This window comes from Harpia harpyja, chromosome 18, assembly GCF_026419915.1.
Source record: "Harpia harpyja isolate bHarHar1 chromosome 18, bHarHar1 primary haplotype, whole genome shotgun sequence".
NCBI lineage: Eukaryota > Metazoa > Chordata > Aves > Accipitriformes > Accipitridae > Harpia > Harpia harpyja.
The window spans coordinates 4274836-4298400 of record NC_068957.1 but is presented as its reverse complement, the minus strand read 5'-3'; the positions used below and the strand labels follow the sequence as shown (position 1 = coordinate 4298400).

General features: G+C 43.9%; 1 protein-coding gene across 2 annotated transcripts in view; it reads left to right on the top strand.

Annotated features, from left to right (window-relative positions):
- The first annotated feature begins 1515 nt into the window (after window positions 1-1515).
- The window catches only part of PAK3 (p21 (RAC1) activated kinase 3), a 146429-nt gene continuing 124379 nt past the window's right edge, over window positions 1516-23565 (top strand). Inside the window, exon 1 of one of the 2 annotated variants that reach the window (XM_052813727.1) lies at window positions 1516-1674. The gene's annotated coding sequence lies outside the window, so the exon portion shown is untranslated. The remainder of the gene's footprint in view (window positions 1675-23565) is intronic. The other variant, XM_052813730.1, reaches the window with a different exon arrangement.

The window sequence follows — 23565 nt, the reverse complement described above, 5'->3', positions numbered from 1 at the left end:
ATCTGGGCGACGTGAGCATTGTAAACATGGTGGCACAGATCTTACCAAGCTTGCCAGGGGCCGTGGAGACATTTTTAGGTTGATGCCACCAAATCCTCATTACCAGTGGCATCCCTGTAGGTTGGAATCCAGTTAGCTCAATTATGCCTGTTAAGTGCCGACTTCACGCTTTCCTCCTGCCTACGGAGGGGTTGTGGTCTTTCGGTCCATGTGCTCAGCTCTTTCACCGGCTTTTCTCTTCTTGCCTTTTCAGCCACAGATCATGGGAGCCCCCCAATGAGCTGTGTAACAGGGGAGGCGGATAGGGGAATTCTCTAGAGTAGCTAAGACTTAGGGAGGGACAGGGTTCCACTGCCTCATCTCTACTCCTGTGCTTCTTGGCTGGGGGAGATGTTCTGCAAGTCTGTTTCAACATGATGACACATGCCAAATTAAGAAATTAACATTTGCCTTAGTTAGCTGGATGTTCATTTGGTGTCTCTCTCACTCTCTGCTCCTCAGTCTAGGCATGAGGCCAGCTGCAGTATTTAGATCGGAGCCCTCTCCGTTCTATAATGTACCGTGGAAGATGCTACACATTTATAAAGCACAAATCCCCACAGTGCCCGAGAGCCAGTTACCTTTTAGAAGCAGAGCAGCTCTGCAGCAGCGTAAGGCAGAAGGCTGATTTAAAACAAAAACACTGATAGCGATTCAGGTCCCCGATCCAACTCCCCGACACCGCACCGTGCTGGGTAGGCAGCTGCTCCTGCCGAAGTCAGCGGACAACGCGTTACTTTGCACCGGTGCTGGTCGGGTCCTCGGCGACCATCAGAGCTCAGCTGGCCATTAGCAGTAGTGCCCCCGTACCACAGGATGTCACTAAGGAGCTAGTAGATTAGATACTCTTGTATTTAACTGCATTTCATAGCTTTTCCTCTTGCGCTACCAGCCGCAACTGCCGGCCATTGAAGCAACCACTGCCAGCTCTGCCAACCCGTCCCTGCGGACAGCCCTCCCCAGCCCCGCGGGGCCACCCAGCTCACCGGGCACCCCCCCCGGCACCGGGCTCCATCAGCCGAGCGCGGGCAGGTTTCCCCTTCGGTGGGGTGAAGAAAAGGATTTTCGCCCCCCCCTTTTTTTTTTTTTTTTTTTTTTTTTTTTCCCCTCCAAAGCAACCTCAGCCTTTCGGGAACGGCACCGCCTCCCCATCCCGCCTGGGGACCGACGCACCGGGAGCGGGGCAGCCTACGATGCCGCTTACCGCCCGGGGGCTGCGGGCAGCCGGGACCCGGGAGCGGCCGGGCTGCGGGGGTGTGGGGGGGCCGCGTACGACCCCCGCCGGCCCCCGGGGCAGCCGGCCGCCGCCAGGCTGCATCCAGCCCCGGAGCATCGCGGAAGGAGGAGGGGGGCGAGAACGGGTTTCACTTCCGCCTGGTTGCAGGAACCACAAGCCCCCAGAATATATTAGAATAATAATAATAGAAAGGTCCCCCCCCCCCTTTTTTTTTGTCCCCCCTGAAAAGAGGGGGTGGAGGGAGGAGAGGGAGAAAAACTAAAGGAGGCTCCCGGCAGGCAGATCAATGTGGAGCTGGTAAGGCGCTGCGACCGGCCCGCCAGCATCCCGCCGGCAGCCGCGGCCGCAGCCGGGAGGACGAGCGCGCCCTCCCCAGCGCGGAAGAGGCCAGAGAGAAGGTCTGTCCTTTGCTTTTTTACCTTGCGTGCCCAGGCACAGCTCTGGCCTGGGTGGAAGGGGAAAGGCAGGCTCCTTGCAACCCGCTTCCCCAGCCTACAGCCGGCCAGCTGCGGCAACAAAGCCCAGCCAGGGGGTCCGTGTGGGGCTGCAGGTTGGGAGGGACTGGGGAGAGCCCTTGTGCTGTTTGGCAGATCCCCAGGTCTCCTTGGTAGTTTCCAAATCTGTGCCTTCGAGCCACCCCAAACCCTCTTTTTCTGTTCTAGGGGATCTGGTTAGCGTGAGGCTCCAGGGAGCGTTGTCTATATGGAAAAAGGTTCCTGCGGGTGCCTGGTGGTGCTGGTTGGGCCTGGCTGCTGTGGGGAGGACCAGGGTGGCATGCTGCTGGCTGTCTCTGGCTGGAAGGCCCGGGGAGCCTGGCAGGGTGCAGGGAGGGAGGGTACGAGGCCAAGGGGTCTGCAGGCTCCTCATGGTGAGCCACCAGGGAGTCGGGCTGCTTGCCCTCTGGGCCAAGCTGAGTTCATTCCCATGCCAGATGCGTCTTAAGTGATTTCCCCTTCCAATGTCTTAAAATCAGTTGCTCTTCACAGATTAAACATTTCCCAACTTTTGCCTTGTCGTTATTTTTAATCTGAAGGCTCAGTGGGATGGTCTTGACTGTCTTTGCATGAGTCACTTCCAGACTCACAGGAAGAGAATAATTGGAATGGGCTCCCTTTGAAGCCAATCGCAGCCTAAACCTCCTTGCGTCGCCAGTGACGTAATCCATCTGCCTGTCTAACCATTCCTGCGTTAGGTCTGATGCCCTAGTTTAAGGGAACACCATCAAGCTGGCTGAGCAATTTAAGAGATTGGTAATGGTGAACAGAATATTAGAAATGGAGATGAGCACTGTGAACTTCTGCTGAAACAAGATGGAAGGTTAAATTAGTCCCCATCCCCTTGCATCAGGTGCAAAGCTCCCCTTTGCCCTTGTTACTGTCACTCAGTGTAGCATTTAGCTTTTCTCTTTTGGCAAACTCTGGGCACGCTTTGTCCAACAGAGGTAGTGAGCACTGAGATCACGTAAAAACTTTGTTGCAGCAAAGTCACTAACACTGAGAGAGATTTCAGCGGGGATGACTTACTGGCTGCTGGAACGCATACCATCTTTTTTGCTTTTTTTTAAGAAGTAACTGCTCTAACAAACTATTGTACCCCTACTTTTAAATAGTTTTCTTCACAAAGGTGAAACTTGTGGTCTGTATGTCTTCAAGTAATTCTCATTTGGGTGAGAATTGTCAGGATGATACAAACACTCAGCTTAGGATAAGTATATCTTAACTGAGGGAATGAATGTGTGGACTGCTGTGATTTCTGGTATATGTTTTAAAAGATAGAGAGGCTGACGCGCCGAATGGGTAGGGCTATTCCAATAGCTCTTATGTTGAAGGTAGCTTCTTAACTAGGGATCATAAATGTGTTGATTCTGTTTATATTTATCTTCATTTGCCTTTTTAAATTTATGTTTGATGTCTAAAAGAGCTGAACACCTTGAATTCCAGAGTGCTTTGATGCCTCAAACCTGTATACTGGTAGCTGAGCCTTGTACTTTGGAAGTCTTGCCAGAAGCCTGCTGGATTTAGTATTACTTAGATGTATAGCAATGTATAAGGGAAGGGATTTGCTTAAGGGCACTGAAAGATTGTGGAAAAGACCTTGGCCTATCACTGCCATATGGCTGCACATCCTCATCCCATTCCTCTCCTCTTGCCCCTTTTTGGCCAGCTACAAGTGTGATAGCTAGAGCTGTTTAGAAGCTACTTGCCCTCCTTTCTTAACGTTTTACAGAAACTACGGTCACAAGAGGGAAGAGAAAGTGCAAGTTGTTCTGTCTACATAGACTTACAGAAATGAAAGTATGGCACGGAAGAAATAAGAAGCAGTGGGATAATGCAGACTGAGAGCTGTTTTGTGAAAAAAGAAAAAACGACTATTCCATCTGTCATCTTGCTCATTTCCTTCCATGAAGTCTGAAGGTGTGTTGAAAACAATTTAAAAGTTCACATTCTGGAGTGTGTGCATTAGGCTCCTGACTTGTATCTGAGAGAGTGAAGTGACTTATCCGTGGTCCCACAGTTAACAGCCTCAGCTGTAACATCCAGCTGGTGTGCGAGAGTCTGATGGTGTGGTTAGCTGCAAAGAGTTTTAATAATGGGCTATAGAGCACAGTTATCCTTTTGCTTGTGAATGTGCAGAGAAAGGGAAATAATTTTCTTTCATTCTGCTTCCCTTTGAATAACTTTTTCTGAGGTCCCTTCTGCCTGTGGTGTGAGTAGAATTTGTGGTGGAGACAGGATGTAACTATTGCTTCTTGGCTGGCTGGAGAGGAAAGCCCTGCTTTAACCTGCTTAGGTGGTTGTGTAGATCTGCTGCTGTAACATGGTTAACAGCTGTGATAGCATGGTTAAGTCTAACTCAACTATGTATCTTTTGTGTAAACTGAGTCTTGTGAAGGTAATCATCACTTCAGAGTCAGTTACGCTCAACTGTGAGCTTGGGGTTCATACCACACAAACATTTGCCTTAACACAGAGAAGGCTGCACAGTGGGTAGGAGTAACAGTAGTAAAATCTTAACTTTGGATTATATTGTTCATTGCAAAGATGTCAAAATAAGTGAGAGGTGCTTTACCTGCTGATGAAATACAGTCCTGTAGGTAAAAGTACAGCATGGTGCCAAACAGTATGGTACAGGTAGACCTGTCCCTCTGCCATGAGGCAGCAGTGATCAAGAGTCCATTGGGAAGTGTGAATCTTTCTGCATCTGCTTTCTGATGTAGATGTTTGAATTACAGAGATTTCATCTTGGTCTTTAAAAATTAGGATAACACCCCTGTTCCACCTCCCCCAAAACCCCTACCAGCAGTGGCAATGTTATTTGAATGGTATTGTATGGATTTCTCTTTTAAACTGGCTTTAGTCTACAGAAGCTAAGGAAATCTGAATATTTATCTGCATTAGCAGAACGGCATTAAATCCAAAATCCTTAGCTGCCATGAATATTTATTCGTATCTTAGCTGGCTTCAAACTGCATCTCTGGCCGATTGCCATTCCTGAAGGTTATTTTCATGGAGGTTTTGGAGTGGACGCTCACACACTGATACACCTCCAGATTTCATGTTCCCTGATATTTCTAAACAGATTGTCACTAGTTGGCAAAACAACTTCATGAAAACAGACAGTTAGTGAAGAAAGTATGGGCCCAAAAATACCTTTGGGCATCAATAGATATCACTGTAAATCATCAGATCATAACTATTCCAGTATATATAAGTACTCCCAGTCTCTCACAGTGCTCCCTAAGCTTAAGCGAGTGCTTTAAAATTGTCATCCTAGTTGAAGCCTTAGCCCTTCAAATAAAATGAGGTGCATTTTGAGATCCTGTAGGATTTTTTCTTCCGATTTTTCTCCCCAGTAATCTTTCTTCCACTGCATCCCGTTCTAGAAGGTTTCACTATGGAACCAGTTGTCCGTAGTCACAGGGTCCTGGTCTGTTGGGCACAGCAGGATATGTGTAGTATCTCCCTGAACACATCGAGACCATGGTGGATGAAGTGTTCATAGAGTACACTGGAGAAGGTTTCTGAGTGTAAAGCTCTCCAGTGCAGATGCTGACCATTGTGGGTATCTTGTGGGTAGTGCTATTATTCATCTTAGCTGAGCACCGACAATCTGCCTCCATTCTTGATCAGTGCAGAGGGTCAGCTGAAGTATTATAAACATATATTAATATTTACTAAGGCCCTATGGCATGGTTCCAAATATACCCCAGAAAAATCATAGAATAATTTCGGATAGAAGTGACCTGTGGAGGTTATCTAGTCCAACCTGCTGCTCAAAGCAGGACCAATTTATAGCAGGTTACTCAGGACTTGGTTCAGTTAAATTAACAATATCTCAATATCTCCAAAAATGGAGATCCTACAGCCTCTCTCATACCTTTCAGTGTTTGACCATCCTCATGAAAAACCTCATATCTAATCAGTTCAGTTAAATTAACAGTATCTCCAAAAATGGAGATCCTACAGCCTCTCTCATGCCTTTCAGTGTTTGACTATCCTCATGAACAACCTCATATCTAATCAGAATTCCTCATGTTTCAGTTTGTGTCTGTTACCTTTCCCTGTACACCTCTTTCAAGAGTCTGGCTCCATCTTTTCTATACCTTCTTGTTAGATACAGATCTATACATCCATATATAGATATAAAGAGAGAGTGAGACTAGAAGAGATGTGAAAGGGGCCTTTTCATAGATGCTGCTGGTTGCAGGCAGCCTTACAGTTTTTTCTATGTTCTGACTTTTTTTCTCTGAGTAGACCTTGTTGAGACAGGGTTTTGGAGGCAGTGGTAGTAGTAGTGCGAGAGCATATGTAGTGCAGTAATATCTTCATGTGGTTTGCTCTGATGTGAAGTTAAGATTGGCACAGCTATAGCCTTGCAATGAGCCTATCACAGAGTCTCTTAAATCCTGCCTTTGAATCCAGCATTACGTGACAGACTGTGGACTGTGTTACAGGACTGGATTAAGTGCTGAATTAACATGTCTCCTTCCACCTGTGAGGTTTTCTGTGAGCCTCTTGCAGTTTCAAGTGCTTGAAAGCCATTTGTTGGCATGTTTTCCCCCTAAGGGTTTAATTTGATTTTGGAGTGGATCCATCCTGTAATATTTGTATGGCGTAAGACATTTCCTTCCCTGATACTGCACTGTCCGAGTGTGCCCCAAGCAAAGTCACAGACCAGTGCGTCAGCAGTTTCCCAAACTTCAAACCTTGGATACTATCAACCGGCAGCATTTTCTGCAAGGCAGCTTGTGACCGTGAGCATCAAACACTGCAGAAGTGATATGTTTCTGCAGGAACGGGAAAGGTATGGATCACCTGCTCTGGCCTCGCGTGTCACTAGTGCCTCACGAACAAGAGTTTTGGAACATGTGTCAGCCAAAGCAGAGTAGAGATGAAACCACGTAGAAGATAAAACCTCCTTAGTAGGTGAAATAATAGGTAATGTCCCCTCCTAAATACACCATTTCTGAGTGCTGAAGTTGAGAAGTTTAAACTTAATTTTCCCCATCCCTCCCATCTCCTGGGCCACTGCTCCTTTTCTGTAATGTTGTTGTTAGGTTGTACTGAGTTCGTTAATGAAATCTTTTCCAATAAGCTCAAGCAGGTTAATGCACTTTGACCTACACATGATGATGTATTAAAAATCAGTTAAACACTGATTGAATCTTCAGTAATAATTTCTGCTCTAGTCCTTAATGGCTAATTTATGCAGAGGTTAGGAGAGGGCAATAATCAAACAGTGTATCTTATATAATAAGACAGAGGATCAGCTGGAAAAACTGACCTGCTGTCTGGCAATTGGTGTGAACTTTTTATTTTTGTGGAAGCATAAGAACTGCCACATTAGAGTGGGTCTGAAGGTCACCTACTCTGCTGTTCTAGCCTGATACGAGTTGTCCTGGGTGGTCCAGGGGACAATGTAGAGACCATACCATATGAACTTGCCAGCTAGTCCACTTCCCCACATTATAGCTCATTTTTTGCCTTCAGAGATCAGCACACAGTTAATATGTTTTTCAGAAGTTTATCATTATAAATTTAAGAACACTTTACAGCAGTAGTGATATTAAATCCTAGAACAGGCTACCTAGGGAGGCTGCAGCATCTTCACTGCTGAAGATTTTTGAGAGTAAGAAAGCAAGTAGTGCTGAGGACATAAGTATTCAAGTGGGGGACTCAGGTCTGCACCATCAGCTAAACATTGCTGCGAGCTTCCATTTCCCACACGTGGTAACTCCTGCATGCCTGCAGGACAACCTCTCTTCTATGCCCATCTCCCAGCTCTTACCACCAAAACCATCACTTTCATCCCATCTGTGGGGGCATGTGCAACACAAGGCTGACCAAGCAGAGCTGAGGCTGGGGCACTGCAGCCGTTCTGCCAGGTTACGTAGATCTGAGCAGCACTGGTACAGGAAGGGTTAGCATGGAGGTGTCCTAGGATTCTTTGGTGGACTGTATTTGTATGTGTTTCTAATCCCCTTTTGAATCTTTTTAGGTTCTTGGTCTGGATGACTGCCTGATAGGTGAGTTCTAGGTTTTAGTTATGTATGGTGTAGGCCAAAAACATGTCTTAATTGCTTTAATCTGCCCACTTCATAGTGGGAGCTATGGTTCTGTAGCCTGATGAAGGACCAATGTATGGGTGCACTGCAGCGAGCCAGAGAAATGTTTCTTTCATGGTGATATTGGCAAACAAAGAGAAGCTAAGCAAAGTATGGGAGAGGTTACCATTTCCCTCTTCCAGGATACTGAGGTAGTTACACAAATACATTAAAATATGAGATAGGGCAGTGGGAAAAGATACGCATAGAAAACCCAATCATAATTCCATTGAACTCAATAGGAGTTTTTGCCCTTATCTTCAGTTTTGCTCCGCACCTAACCTTTAACGTATCTCATCAATCTTTCCATTGCACAAGGGCCTCATCAAAGTTTGATTAGCCCTTTTAAGGAAACAGTTTATTGCTGAGAAACAATGAATCAAATCCTTCAGGTTAAATTAAAAGTGGGGAAGAGCCCAAAACCAAACAAGGCAGTAAGATCGCTGACCTCTGGAAGAAGCCCTGGAAAGGCTCTTGCTGAAACAACCTTCTCTGCACACCCGCACAAGCTCCTGCAGCAGGGGCTCCCAGGCCAGTCTGGTCACTCTTCCGAGTACGCATTGGCAGGACAAACTTCTCTGAGAAAGAGGATTGTAAATACAGGAAGATATCCATTTAGTGCTGAGATCACAGGACTATAATCAGCTGATTTGGATTCTGTCCCTGACTTTCCTGTTGCCTCACTGTGAGAGGCTGGCTTGTTCAGTTAACCTCCCTGCACTTTGGCTGTTCCAGACGGAAAATTATTTTTATTTATCTCTTTGAGATCTTTGTAAAAAGGATGCTAAGTATCATCCCCACTCTTTGCAAAGACAGCTAGAGGCAAATAATATAAAAGCTCTGTAAATGCAGCACATTTTGGCCTGACAGGTCTTTAACTACCATTTCACTGCAACTCCTTAATAGTTGCAAGGACTGAAATGGAATATCCTCCTCTTTCATATTCAGTAAGGCACTTCAGGCAAGTGCCTGCCCAGTCAGTTGTCCACCACAGAGTGCACTGGGAGAGCACATGCCCACGACAGATGACATGAGGTTTCGTCACAGTGTGGGATTTCATTTCTGCCATACCACCTGCAAGTCATGGCAACCGTGAGGCAAATGGGACAGAAGCCTTATGCCTGTGTTCTAGGGTTTTCCCATAGGGTCAAAGAAACTGTCCATTTTCATTTCAGGTTATCGCTTATATTATTAATTAATGAAGGGGGGAGATAAAGAGGTTGCTTGTTTTTGCACCTCTTTAATTTTTATCGGGAGAAAAATTGTACCTTTAAGAACTGTTTAAGATTTTTCCTCTGCTAACAGCTAACGACATTTACCACTGATCTCCTCAGCTGTGGCTGGAGTATCTTTGGCTCTGAGCCTGCACAGGAAGAATAAGGGAATAATAAGCTGGAGGGCTGTTTTTAGGGGATTTTTGCCTATTGTTTGTTTTCTTCATGATGTGTTTGGTGCTTGTTTCCATGAGAAAACTCTAGGTAACCACAGAGCTGAGGAAATTCTAGTATCTTGGGAACTGAGGAGTGAAAGATGAGAAATCTGAGGGAGAGGAGATTTGCAGGCAAGAAACTGTTTATGTTTTTGCAGAACATTCAGCACTTGCCTGCAGTGCTTTAGCTACAGTGTATTTTTTTTCTGTAGACCACCCCAACTTGGCTGCTTAGCAGAATCTGAGAAGAATAAATGAGATATTAGAGATCATTTTAAAGTACTACTTTTATGGACATCATCCCAACTCTATGGCTATAAATACCCAGCACAAATGAAGCATAATATCTTTACATAGTGTTTTACTGTAATGTTTGTGTTTGTCTTCTTCCCTTCTCTCATTCTCACTCTGTGATGAGTGTGTGAAGTCTTAGCCCTGACAGGAGGGGATGACACTTCCCCTCCAGCAAGTGTTATCACCTCTCTGCATCTGCTCGCTTTCTGGAGCCACTTACAAGGAGACACCTGCAACAGTGGAAATTTCTTTCCCCAAAGGTAGTGTCAACAAACACTGCGAGACTTACATTTTTCTCTCTGTTAAACAACGCTGAGTATTGACCAGTGGGTCTTTTCAGTGGGCTATGTTCCAGTGGCAAGGTTGCAAATTCTCATTTGGTATAGTTTTTAGAGCTTCCATCCCCCAGAAACATCTGATTGGAAGGAAGTTGAGTGAAAATTGAAATTCTTGAAGCTCAAAAATTCTGAAAAATAAGCCCTAAGCAACTCTGATTGAGATTACATAGGGAACCAGCTTTAAGTCCCTGTCCCTGGTGTTTTCTGGTATTTCATCTGTCAATCACAAAATCCTCAGCCTTCTTCTGAACTCCTCATCCAAGAAAGGACACTCACAATTCAGTGGAGTCCAGTGATCTTGTGACCCAAAACATCCTCCAGTTTATTCAAAAACTTTCTCCAATTCCAAAATGTTTCTAGAGAACTTATACTTTTCAAGCAGTTCATTTAGAAGGAAATGTGCTGAGCAAGATACAGAAATAGTTATTTGCTTTCACTGCCCAGATACGGCTTCTTGAATTTTCCAGTCAAGCTCAAGAACTATTGGTATTTATTCAAGTAAGATGATGAGATGACTTATTTTCAGTTGGCAATTAGTACATTGGCTTTAGGGAATGAAAACTGTGTTACATGAGAAACAAGAACAGCAACATCAACAAAAGATTTTTGTCTGTTCCTTGTGCCAGTTCGTGTTGTGTGTAAATCTGTAATTCTCAGCTGCCTCACCATCACCCATGTCTGGAATCTGGGGTGTGCCTGTGGTGTGGAGTGACTTGCCTTTGCTAGTTCTTTGTCAGGCTTGTGTCAGAGAACACTTTAGGAAACTAAGGGCTTGTTTAGCCTGCCAAGATCCATTCTAGTGAATCCATGACACTGTCATCCCTAGACTTTTGCACTTTTGACTTGGAATGAGGTTAACCATCTATTTGAAACCCTGCAGATTTTTAATACCAGTCTTCGCTTCGGAAGTTCCCATCATGGGGATCTCAAGGGGGATCCAAGCAGGTGAAGCCATGATTGCAATTTTCTAGAATAAGTGCGGTGATAAGGAAGAGCTACATGGGCACTCGATACGTGTGTGGATTGGTTTATCTCCTCTTTTTAATCCCTTGGGTTTGGGAGTGGAAATAACCCCCCCTTTTTTTCTTCCTGCTTCTTGGATGGGGAAAAAAATAGATGAACCCTGCCCTTCTGTGCCTTTCTTGCAGAGAGCTTGTGAGGTAGTAGGCAATGTCTCAATTAATGTGCTTCCTGTTTTTTGATAAACTGACTTCTTCTTGTAGGTTTTTCCAGATTTGATTTGACTGATGTGTGTGATGAGTGGAGTTGAAACATTCTCTTGATGGTTAATAACCAGCCAGGAAACAAACTCGGCTTAGCATCCCTGTCCAAGGGGCATGAAGTGTGAACTACAAAAGGGCTGCAAAGTCATATTTTCAGAAATCAGAAATTAATTATTAATTAATTCAGAAATCTGAATTAACTCAGCCAAGAAGACAGACATCTAAACACACAAAGCTCTGCTCATTATTAATGTTAAGATACCAAACACACATTCTGTGAAACACTTTATTTAAAGTGGAACTTACCTGTGTTTACTAGAAAGGGCAAAATATCTCATGAGAGATTGCATAGGATATCCTAAGTCTCGATCTGAACTTCTCTCTGGAGAGTCCAGGCCTTGGCTGCTTTTTACTTAACTCTGAGGCTGAAATTAGGAATGGGGAGAAGTTTTGCCTCTTTTGAGATCAGGACAGTCTTATCTTTGAATCTGAGTAAGCATGTGCTTTTTTTAAAAAAAAGCTATTTTTAAAGAATTTGAGGCACAGCTTCCAATTTTCTATTTGGAGTTTGTTCTGGTTCCCAATGAGAGAGTGAAGTTGGATATCAATGGATATACCATTTGTGCTTACAAGCAATTACAGCTGCAATTGATTGCACACAAAATTAGAAGCAATTTAAGTAAAAAAAAGTCTAATTTCAAGAGCTCTAAGTCATTTATCCAGAAGTGTTTTAATGCATATGAACAAGGACTGTTCATTTCCTTTTGTTGTGTGTCTGAAGTTTGAATAAGGTGCTTATGGAGTGCAAGTTGTTACAATGGAGATGGATTTTTTTATTGGTTGAATTGCTTGTGAAATATGTTTTATGTAATGAAGCGCTGATTACCTAAATTAGAAAACCAAAAAAATGCTGTTGTCTCATTTGGTAGGAGGCAGAGATTTTGTGGACAACTGAAAGCTTGCTTAAAGGCAATCTGTGACCCACTCCATACTATTCTTATGCTAATGTGAGAATGGGTATCCTGGGCACCATCTGCTGTCCCTGAGGTCCCGGCCTTGGGCATTCAAAATTGGTTTGCTTTATTAATGCTAGGCCATCCAGAACAGCAGCAGTGCATTTGTTATAGTCTATGAAATCAGAAGTTCCAACTGTAAGCATACAGAGATAATTGTCACTTTTAATAATACACTCAAACATGATAGCTACCACTTTGTCCAACCTCTTAGGCAAAGATGCTGTCTTCCAAGCTGTAGTTACCTTCAGCAAATCCAACAAAGGCCTCTCTGGCTTTTCAGGGTGATGGGTTTTACATCCTTGGAAGGTCATTTCATTATATACAGGATGGATTTTTTGGCTGGCTCTGTGTTTTAACTTTTGTAAATGCCCCCTAGAGAGACAGAGGAGTGTCTTGATATAAATCAAAATTAATAAATAGGACATATGATGTGATTATTTTTAGAGGGGCTAAAGGGATGGGCTATCAAATATCCTCAACTAGTCTAATTAAGCCAGTTGAGGCTTAAAGGACACCAGGCATGAGTTTTGCCTAAGCTTATTGGCAGAACAAATGGCTACAATCTCAGTTGTAAGTATCTTAATAAAGTCTCCTCTAATGATGATTCTGTTTGTGCTTATTAGCTATATAGTTATTTCGGTGTCCATGGCTCTAATTAGAAAGCAATTCCTCCTTCTGTTCAAGTATCTGGGTACTTAGATTGCTCCTTATCAAGTACCCGTGAGATACAAGTCAGGATGGTTCAACTGCTAGCCAGCAAGCTCGGTCCATCTGACCTGCTGCCTTGGGTCTGTGGTCTCGAAACAGGCAGAGCACATGAAGCTCAGAAACTGCCTATCTCCTACTTCATCCTTATCAGCGGTGTGGGACAGCTCCTGAGCTGACACTCAGTCTCCAGCCTTCTGTAGAAAATAGTATCTTGGCTTCCATTTTACAGGTGAGTAAAGTGAGGCATGGCTAATACTGTGCCTTGGGTCCTCAGGCCTGAATCAGCACTGGGAGCGTTAAGGCCGTGCCAGATTCAGCCCCAAACTGCTCACAGTGGGAGTATAAGGGGAACTGAAGATGTTAGGAGTGTGGGGAAAGAGTGAGGTGACGGTAAAGCAATGTGACAGGCAGTGGTCTCAGCTGATGTCAAGCTTTTTGTGGTGTCCTGGTGAAAGAGCATGTTATGGCGGAATGGGAAAAGAACAGGTTGCCCAAGGCTGTTGGCTGATCCAGTGAGAGTGTAATTTTGGGTTTGTGAGTCTGACTCTCCTGATCTCTCCATTTCAACATGATGTGTGTGCAGAATTTATTTACAGTGACCTCTGTGATGGAAAAAAATCAGCCAATGAACAAATCATCTCCAGTTACCTAAGTAAGCAACATACAGCCAACAGGGAGAACAACTTTCAGTAGCTGCTTTTGTCCCCTCCCTTGCCTCCAGAACTTTCAGTTGTTTCTTTCAGTTATGGGTGAAGGAGACAAGCACTCCAGGGCCAGGGAGAATGAGAGTTAATTACACTGTGGAAGAGGATTGTTGCACAATGCTAGTTCTTTCCCATCCCTGTCTCAAGCGCTTGAGAGTACAACGGAGCAAACAGAGGTGTTCTTCAGTACCATCCTTTGCTTGTTCTGGAAGCATTGGAAATACAAAGCTGGACCTTAAATGAAGATGATACAGAGAAGGCTTCTCTTTGGTCTCAGCATTGTGCAAGTTGTGCCAAGGTCAAGTGAAATTCAGCAGAGGTGGATTTAATATTACATATACATTTTAAAAAAGATTAATATTTTAACAGCGTGTGTATGCACTCCTTAATGTTCTGGATGAAACTGTGTTTCAAAAATCTTAAAAACAGTAGTTTTTGCTTTGGTCTTCTTGCTGTAAAAACTAGAAGGAAGCCCCTAAGACATGCAACGAGGAGAAAATGTTTGTATCTGGAGGACTAAGTAGAAGGGTGGGATATGAAAGATTGTTCTAGAAATCACTCTAGGTAATATTCACCCTTGGATCCATCTCCCTCACTTTCTGGGATTACTTACATGTCACTCCTGCATTTGGCACATGCAAAAGAATCCTCATTGAAGACATGCTGTCTTAATGGAGTGCTGGTGTAAAACAGAGGTGAAGAAAGGGGAGATGTGGCATTCTACAAAATAACAAGGGGGAAGCTGACAAGAATGTCGCCTTTGGCTCAACTGAGGTGCTGAACTTGTACTGAGATCTGAGTACAGAAGACACGCTTACAGATTGCTGATTACTCTTAAATTTCTCAGCAATTGAGAATGATCAACTTCTGGTAAAGTAGGGCACTCACTGACAGGAGATACATTGTCAGGCTGTCAGCGGGGGCTGCCACACTGTTGTATTGTCAGCTGCCCAAATTAAAGTTGTTCAGCATGTAGGTGCACCTGCTTATGAATGTGGCCCTATAGGTGCATATGCAGAGCTAGTGCAAGCACTGAACCAGGTATTAGAGGTTCAAGGTCCCTCATCTGTCAGGGCAATCTCATCTCACATCAGGGACTAGGATTTGAATCTGTCATATCTCAGCTCAGTCAATCCCAATAATCACTGGGTTTGCATGTCCGGATTGGAAAGACTCCCATTTAAATGTGGACAATGCTTCAGAATGATTCTGCTACATTCAAACACTGGAATAGGTTTGTTTTCAACTCATTGTAGAAGGCATTGAAATACTGAAACCTCAAAAACTGCCATGAAGCAAAATAATTGTCGTCTTATCAGATCTTGTATGCATTACCTTCAGCTCACACACAGCTGGGACTGAAGAATATCTGCAGGGGTTGTTTATATAAACGCACAGCAGAGAGTACTTAAATGCTTATTATCATCTGGGATGCAGATCTCCTTCAGCACTTGACCAAAAAATTCTGCTCTGCCTGCACCTTGCTGATGCCTGTACATACAGATAATTATAACAGTACATGGTGTGAAATAGTAAACCATTCAAGTTAAGTTCTGGTGTTCCTAATTTGTTCTTCTCTTGCCACATATTATACTGACAGGCTTGACTGAATGCTTTTGAAATATGTTTTTAGTTTCTTCCCTTGAAGTAACATGTGCCACTCCATTGGAAGACAATTGACAGTAACAACTAGGTTCTGATGAGTGCAGGAAATCAGAAATGGCCAGAAGTGACTATTTTTAGAAATTAAGAGTTGGTGGCTGTGCATGTCAGTGCTGTGTTCATTGTTTTTCATTGTTGGCTGGATAGGAAAAATAGTCCTGTCAGCATGCTGGTGCGTACATGAGGCGTGGGGATATCTATCAAAATCTATTGAGGTGCTTTGAAAAGTTGTGAAATAACATTTCTGCAAAGGATGCGGACGCTCTTGGAGAGGCTGCAGGGGTGCTAGACAACCTTTCAAGCCTTTATCACAGCCTGGCAGTCTCCATCTTCAAGAAGGCCACACTTACACATGTACACAAACAACAGCAAGGGAAAGTTTGTGTCCAAAGAAGTTAAAAAGAAATTGTGAAGAGATATATTTAGAGATGGCAGGACTGCAATGGGCAAGTCTTGGTTCTTCTGTGCAAGACTTTCTAGAGTGACAGCTTTAGTTAGGGATAGTGTAATTATTTGCTTTTGGAACGCCTAATATTGTTTCCTTCAAGCTGAGTTAACTTAACTTACTGCCACAGCATATTTCATTTGTTCCCCTGTCAGCAGCTACTGGATGTCTTCTGTTCTCCTTGTTACGGGAAGGACAGTTGGGGAGGCCAGAGGACAAGGATGGCTCTCGGAGACACTGGATGCTGACAGTGGCTCAGCTTTGGTCTTGATTATCTTTGCGTTTCTAACTTGATCTAAACTGAGCCAGGTGGTTGGTTCCTAGGTAGGTATTTTAAGATGCTGAGATACCAGTGTTACACAAGTATTTTGGAAAACAGACCTTCTCTCCTTCTCCCTAAATATGGTGACATTTGCTGCTGCTTGGTGCGATGATCCAGCTGGGAATCAAAGCCTCATGGTTAACTGGGGACTGGCACTAGGAAGCTAGAACTTGTTCTTGCACCCGTTTTCAGACTTAACATACGGTTAGATACGGTGGATGGGCTCTGGAAGCTATTAATTATAATAGCAGTGAGAGCACCTCCCCCCCTACCTTGCAAAACCAGGAGGAGGCTGAGCACAAGTGCTTCTAATAGAGTACCTGAGCTGGGTGTACCTGTCCATGCTGGGATGACTGTTGGCTGGAAAACAAGAGCTACAGTATGCTCTTCCCAGTCACCAGCTTCTCCTTTCCCAGAATTCTTGTGAGTACTCGCTTTCTACCTGCAGATTAAAACATCTTTAAACCTTAAAAAAACATCTTGTGGCATGATTTACATCCTTCCATTCGTGCAGTCATGGTTCTTTTCTAAGCAGAAAGGGAAGAAGTTCTAGCAGAGCACAGGTGGGGAAGAAAGCTGAATAAAATAGTAACAGCAAAGGAGATGGGAAGAGCAAGACTGCTCTTTTCCTCCCGATGGTTCTGTTCATCTCCTGGTGCTGCTGGGACACCTTCCGCTCACAGGCCCATACTACATGTGCTCAGCAAGAACTCTTTCTCAGCTCTGTGTGTGTAGAGGCAACTGATTTGCAAGGCCCAATTTAAACTGTAGATCAAAATGCTTGCAGCTCTGCATATGCTTCCTCAGGAGAAAGGAATGTTTTCTCATTCCTGTCTCACTTCATATTTCACAGCTGCAGTTCGTCTTGTTTTCCCCCTGCCTAAGGCCCAGCAAGTGCTGCAATGCACAAGGGTTTAAAGGATTATTTATTTTAGGGCACTGATGCCTTCTTTGAAAAGCTTTGTATGTTTAGTTTGTTTTACCAGGGACTCTTATTAGAGCAGCATGGGGAGTTTGCAGGGAGAAAGGGAGGCAGTAAGTATGCATATCTCTTCCAAAGATGTGTTATATAAAGATAGGTCTCTCAAATTATCTTAAGCAGGATGGATTGTGATGGTCTTTGCTCCTGCATTCGTTTTTCTTTCGCAGTGGCTGTACATCCCACTTTTTCTACCTTAGTATAACTCCATCTCTGATTGCACTGGTGGCTGAATGTCCTTAAGTTATCCAACACAGGTGAAAATGGTAGGAAAATTAACTTCCATTAATTTCACTAGGAACATGATTACCCCTTAGCTGCACCATCTCCAGCCAAAACTGATTCTGGTTATAGTGTAGGAAGTGAAGCATCAATAATAAACAGCTACCAAGTCCTGATCTCTGGCCAATGGTCCTTTGCGTCATTATGGCAATGGTATGTTGCTGCTCTGCTTCTAAGAAAACTTCATGGAAAAGGAGACAGTCTTGTACCTTGGAAGAATAGCTTGGAAACAGCCATGATGACTCTTGAAAGCTTTCAGCCTGGTAACTTGTTGAGTGTCCCAGCCATCTTGTCGTCCAGGGTGATCTAGCAGCACGGATTCTTATAGTTTGGTTAGGCTACTGCTGAGCAGTGCCGTCTTACAGATGTTGATACGCTGCCAGCAAAAGAGCGCGAAGACATGGCTTGCCCCATTAAATGGGAGGTGTCCCTTTCAAATTGTAAGGGAGGAGATGGAAGTGTGACCTTCCTGCCAGCCTGAGATCCTGAGAGGGTGGACTCTTGTTTCATGCCAAGCTTTTATTTGATTGTTTCCACTAATAGGTGCATCATCTTGCCATCCCCCTTCTCCCAGAAAATAATTCAACAGCGGAACTCAGAGAATGTGGCAAGGCTGAAATATATAAGTATATGTTAAAAACTCCCTCTCTCTATAGAATCATTTGCATTTTTTAATTCAAGGGGGAACTTGTAAGTACATCTGTAGTGTGCCACTTATCAGCCTCTCTGATGTCTGGTAGGCTTTTATCAGCTTAGGGCTAGTTTGTCCTGCTGTATATGGGAGTGCTGGAGGAGTAGGTTGGTTTAGACATGCTGGTGTAATGTGATATATACAATTAATGTTGTGCTCCCTCATCTCCCACCCTCAAAGGGAATAAGATACAAAGCTAAGTCTTGCCTTAAGCCTTCCCCAGAGCTTTGGAAATGTTTGGATCAAGGCCTCCATCCCAAACCTGGGGAGATATTGATGGGTTTAGTAAAGCCTCAATGTCTCTCTCATACAGCCAAAGGGCACAAAGTCTCCTGCAGTATCTCAGGCTGCATGAAGTGAGTGTGACAATTCCAACAACGTAAGAGGTTTCCTCTGAACTACATTTTGTATAGATCTGTAAGTCCAAGCGCAAATGTGCTTGATTATTGAATGTTGATGTCCCCTTTGTGATCATTGGGAGAGACTGGGTAACAGACTAAGTCCGTCCCAACAGCATCCACAAGGGGAGAAAACATTTCCAGTACCTTTTTTTACCCAGAAGAAACCTGTACCGTTATTCACTTCAATGCGTTATCATCAGTGTGATGAGGTTGTATATTTTTCCTAAAATCCTAGCTTCAGAAGTCAGGTGATTTATGGGAAGATTCTCTGTTTTCATTTAGAAGAAAGTGTCTAGTTCTCCTTGCTGTGAAGGGAAAAAAAAGGAAGGCTTGAATACATAGCTGCAAAAGGCAGGAACACCATAGGGCAAATAAAACATAAAATATCTAAAAACATCTTGTTTTCTAAGCCAATCTCATTATTTTTTAGGATCTGAGTAATGAGTAATGATTTTTGAATGCCCAGGTTGGCTTTGGAGACAAGAGACCTGATTTTCACAAGTGCTAAGTACTTTACTCCAGCTGTCACACCTATAAAAATCACCCATTAAAATCATGCCTGGGGTCCAGTAGTCAGACATACACAGTTGCAGGGTGGAGAGAAGAAATGCAGATAGCATGGCATATACAGAGCTTTACTGTACCTGCGATATGTCATGGTAAATGTGAACTATGTTAAGCAACATTGTCTTCTCTGAGGCAGAAACAAGAAATAACAGTAGAGGCTTCTTCATATAGTCTTTTTGGTCTTTCATAAAGTAAAATATTAATGTAAAAATATTATGAACTAGTTATGAAATCGGCATAGCTGAAATTTACATCTAAGGAACAAATTAGGTTAAAGGGAGGGGGAAGTAGAGAAAAACACATGATAGCAAAGGGAAGCCAGAAAGGATCTTTCTCTGGGGAATATCTTGAAGTAAAACTGAGGAAATTGGGAATTTTGTCTTCATTTGAAAAAAGGGGTGTGTGGATACCAGTGCAAAGTCTTAATGGAGACAAAGCCCATCTTGCAGTGTTATTTTATTACAAATTTTGCTGTTTTGAGGTTTTCCTTAAGGCTTCAGCTCTTGGATTCAGGGGAGACTCTCAACATCCCTTAAGGAAGTAATTTCTTATGTTCCCCATCCATGGAAGAGTAAGTGGAAATGTGAGCCAGCTGCATGTTAAAGAGGAGAAACCTTCCTCCATCCCCAACCCCAAGATTGCTGTTTGTGTGTATTTATTTTGCGGCCTGACTCTTGATTGTCAATGGCTGGGGGTCAGTGATATTCCAGCTTTTACCCCAAGGTCACTGATTGAACCTTGTTGTACACTTCCCAGTGGAGTTTACCTCATTTAGTACTCTCAGGGTCAGGATGGCAGTGCTGCATCTCTGCTAGACTTTAATCTAAGGATAACAATTTCCCTGTAAATACACTTTTTGGTCTTTCTGCAGTGAAGGTAGGCTTTTTTGAATGTTCAGGTTCAAGCCCAGCAAATTACCAGAAATAATAGCAGCAGTCAAAGCTTTGAATGTTCTGTACTTTTAAAATAACCTAAAATTTTATAACAGAAATAAAAGGTGAGAAATTGCCTGACATAAAATTTTGGGAATCAGTATATTTTGTTTGTTTGTTTGGATTGTTTTTACAGGTAAGTCTGGCATGAAGCATGTGAATCTGTGTTTGAGTTACTGGCAACAAATTAGTAAGCCACATGCTCAGTCTTTGAGATACGTTTTATGTTTAAAAGATGCTATAAAAGAAATGGTTTTTCCAGCAGGTCCTCTGGGCTTTACAGGTTCTTTTGATGGGGAAGGAAGATGACTTGGCTTTTGAGTGAAGATAGGAAGTTGTGTGCGTGAATACCAGTAAAGAGAGTCCTTAACATGGGTGTATAATATATATTCTACCTGCTCATTTTTCCAAAGAATATATATACATACATCAAAACCAAAAGTCCCTCTGTGAACAGTGCCGAGCCAAACTGTCCTAACAGAGGGCTCTGAATAAGCTCCTTTCACTCCACAATTCTACTTGTGCTTTTCAGTGAAATAAGCTGGTATTTCCACCTACATGTTCTCCTGTTATAGGAAGCCTTTCTCTGTCTACTGGGGATATTCCTCAATGTGGAGGGTACACAAAATCTCTCTCCCTGCAAGTGAAAAAAGAGAGCTCAGTTTTGTACAATGTAGTAGTAGCTGGCAGATGAAACTGTGTGTCCGCAGAAAGAGAAAAGTATTCTTTTTTCTATATAAAGGGGCTTAAAGTGGGTTAATTAACACTGACCCCATTTAAAGGGATGGCTTATGCGCCTGCTTGGCAGAGGAGAAGTTAGAGTCTCACATGTGTTCGTGGAAACCTCTCTTTCAGTGTATTTGTAGCCCCGTGCTGGGCTGAACAGGCAATGAAGCCTGACAAATCAAGCAGCTGTTTGCCCCACAATAAGCCAGCTGGTTTGAAATCCAGGCTGTGTCTTGGAGTCCCTTGCATATTCAAAACCAGGGCATATTTGCTCCTTTAATTAGTGTTCCCCCTGGTCCTTGGAATATGGGTTTGTGACAGGGGGCTTGTTAACAGAAGATCAAGAAAGATTTCCTGCTTTCCCGGCCTCTCCAAGGGGGAGAGGAGGAGGACAGCTGGGGGACCACTCACTGCATGGGAGGGTTGCCGCGTGGCTAAGGCTGAGTTTCGGCAATGGAAGAGGGGATGGAGGAAAGCTGTCCCTGCTCATTGCAGGCAGGGTTTATGTCAAACCAGTACTGTGCATTTTGAGCTGAACTACAGCAATGTTTAAACTTGAGGGAGGATTCTGGCACGGTTGCAGTTCGGAGATGTGGTCTTTAGGACTTTAAACTTTTCCTTGGGCCCATCTCTCATCAGGTGCATGGAGGAGGCTACAAAATACAACTGTCTTGGTGGTTATGTCTGTAGCGTGAGGGTCCAGCCTGCGTGATCCCAGCAGAGATCCCACACAGATGTGCCCTCCACCAGCTCCAGGAGCAAGAGGGAAACCTCCTGTGTGACTAATGTAATCCAACTAAGTAGGCGCCTCTTAAATGACTGACTTAGCTGAACCCTGATGATTCAGTTGTCTTTTGCCCCTGCAGGTCTTTTCCTGACAAGGTAGCACAGTCCTCATAGCCTTGCTGATAAACCCATGGCACTTAAGAGCACAATGAAGGAATTTACCTGATGCTTCCAATCTCCACAGGGGATATTGCCTCTTGGTGTCCTTTATCAGTTACTTCTTCTGGTGATACAATCAGGATGCTGCTGGTATTGAAGTATTATTAGTAACACTGAGAGCTGTCAGATCACTTTGGGTGGATTTTCTCTCTCTCTTCTTATTGTGTAGGAGAGGCAAGGCAAACCCTGCATTTCCAGGGAAACAAAACGTATTAAACTTCCAATAAAGCTTCTTTTTAAAATGAACAATAATAAATTAGCAAACTGCTGAGTGGGGTCATTTGTTCCATGGAAGCAAAGTATTGACCCCCCCCAAGATTCATCTTTTTTTTTTACTCATTTCAGCAGTATAATTGGGAATGGGCTAAACTGTGACTCATTTTAACCCTTTGTTTGTAGGAATGGTGTTAGGAAAAATCCAGATGAGGAGAAAATGGAAATTGGTATTTAGTGTCTCAGAAAATTGTGGCAAATTAAAATTTACTGATTTTTCTTATTATTATTGCCTGCTTTTAAAGCTTGCAGAGAAATAGAGAGGCAGGTCTGAAGAATCTCATTAGAAAATCTGATCAGTCCTTTCCTTCTCTATTTTACCTTGAGAGAGAAAGGGGAAGTTCAAACTGAAAAATGGGCCATGGATAACAGCTGAAAGACCTTATTTCATACAAAGCAATGGGCTGGAATATAAGAATTATCTGCCAAGAGGTGTCTTCAAGGAAAACTACACAGTAGGATTTGAAGAAGTAGAAAAATTTTACCAGTGATAACAGCTTTGGCAGCTCTGAAACAAAGACAATGTGGAGGGCAGCCAGTTGTGAGGTTTTTAGGCTGTAGCATCTGCTCTTTGAGAGGATCCCCTTTTGCACAGAAGCATTCTGTGTGATCAAAAACTGTCTAGTAGGGGGGCAGGATGGGGCTGATTGCCTGCCCAGAAACTTAAGAGCTTCTTGGAAGTAGCACTGAAGTAAACAAGAGCATGGCGGATCATCTTCCTCTGTGCTGCATTAGCTGCTGAAAATAAATTGTACATGTTGTTTAATTAATTAAATTTCCAAGCTGTGTAATAGCATGTTTTCTGGAGAGATACTTTAATGGCACCACAAAGTGTCCTTGAGCAAATTAAAAAGACATTACTTTGAAAGGTAGCTGCTCTGAGCCACACAGGAACTTTTGGGAACTGCCTGGGATGTCTCAGGCAGAAAGACACTTCTTTGTTATCAGGCGGATAGTCCATGCTCCTGGGCATCCGCTGAGACAGGGAAAGATCTGCCATTCCCAGGAGAACCTTATAATGTGGCTTTTGGTGGGGAATTCTGCCCCCAGCCCTCCAGAGGGGAAGGAACTTGTGGAGTTCACAAGACTCAGCAGCTCTGAGAGCTGACAGCAAACCTGCCCACAGCCTCAGGGAAACCCACACGTGCGCTGCCTTGTGGACCTGAGCCCAGCAAACACAGTGAGATGATTCCCTCTGCTCTTGGTAGCTTTGGGGTGGGCCCGTAAATGCTTTGTTGGCATATTTAGGGCTTTTAGGGACAGCAAACTGGGGTGGAGACTATACAATGTCAGTCGTGCATCCTGTGGCTCCCTTCTTCCCATCTTTCTATGTTTGCTTCCCATTTGATTTTCATTTCCATTTGTCCAGGGCCTTGTTTTCTGGCCAGGTGACCTCCTGCAAACCCACTCTGGTTAGTGGTGTCAAGGGAAGTTCCCAGACTGACTCCTCAGGGTTACGGACTCTCATCACTCGCGGCAGCAGAACTGCCAAGGCAGCGTGTGCCCAAACCACTCTCACACCTAGACGCTGGCCACGCTAGCACAGTGTTTTGGGCCGGAGTTTGGATGTTAATTTGGATCTGAATTGCCTGTGTAGAAAAGCGCTTGGATCAGACCTTTGGTTCAAGACTCCTTGAGGGTGGAAACCATAGCCCGCTCCCAGAGCCGGAGGGGGTTTGACTGAGGCCCTGGGTGCTTTGGATCAGCCCAGGGGTGGGGTGTGAAGCTCCAGGAGAGGCTGGCAGTTG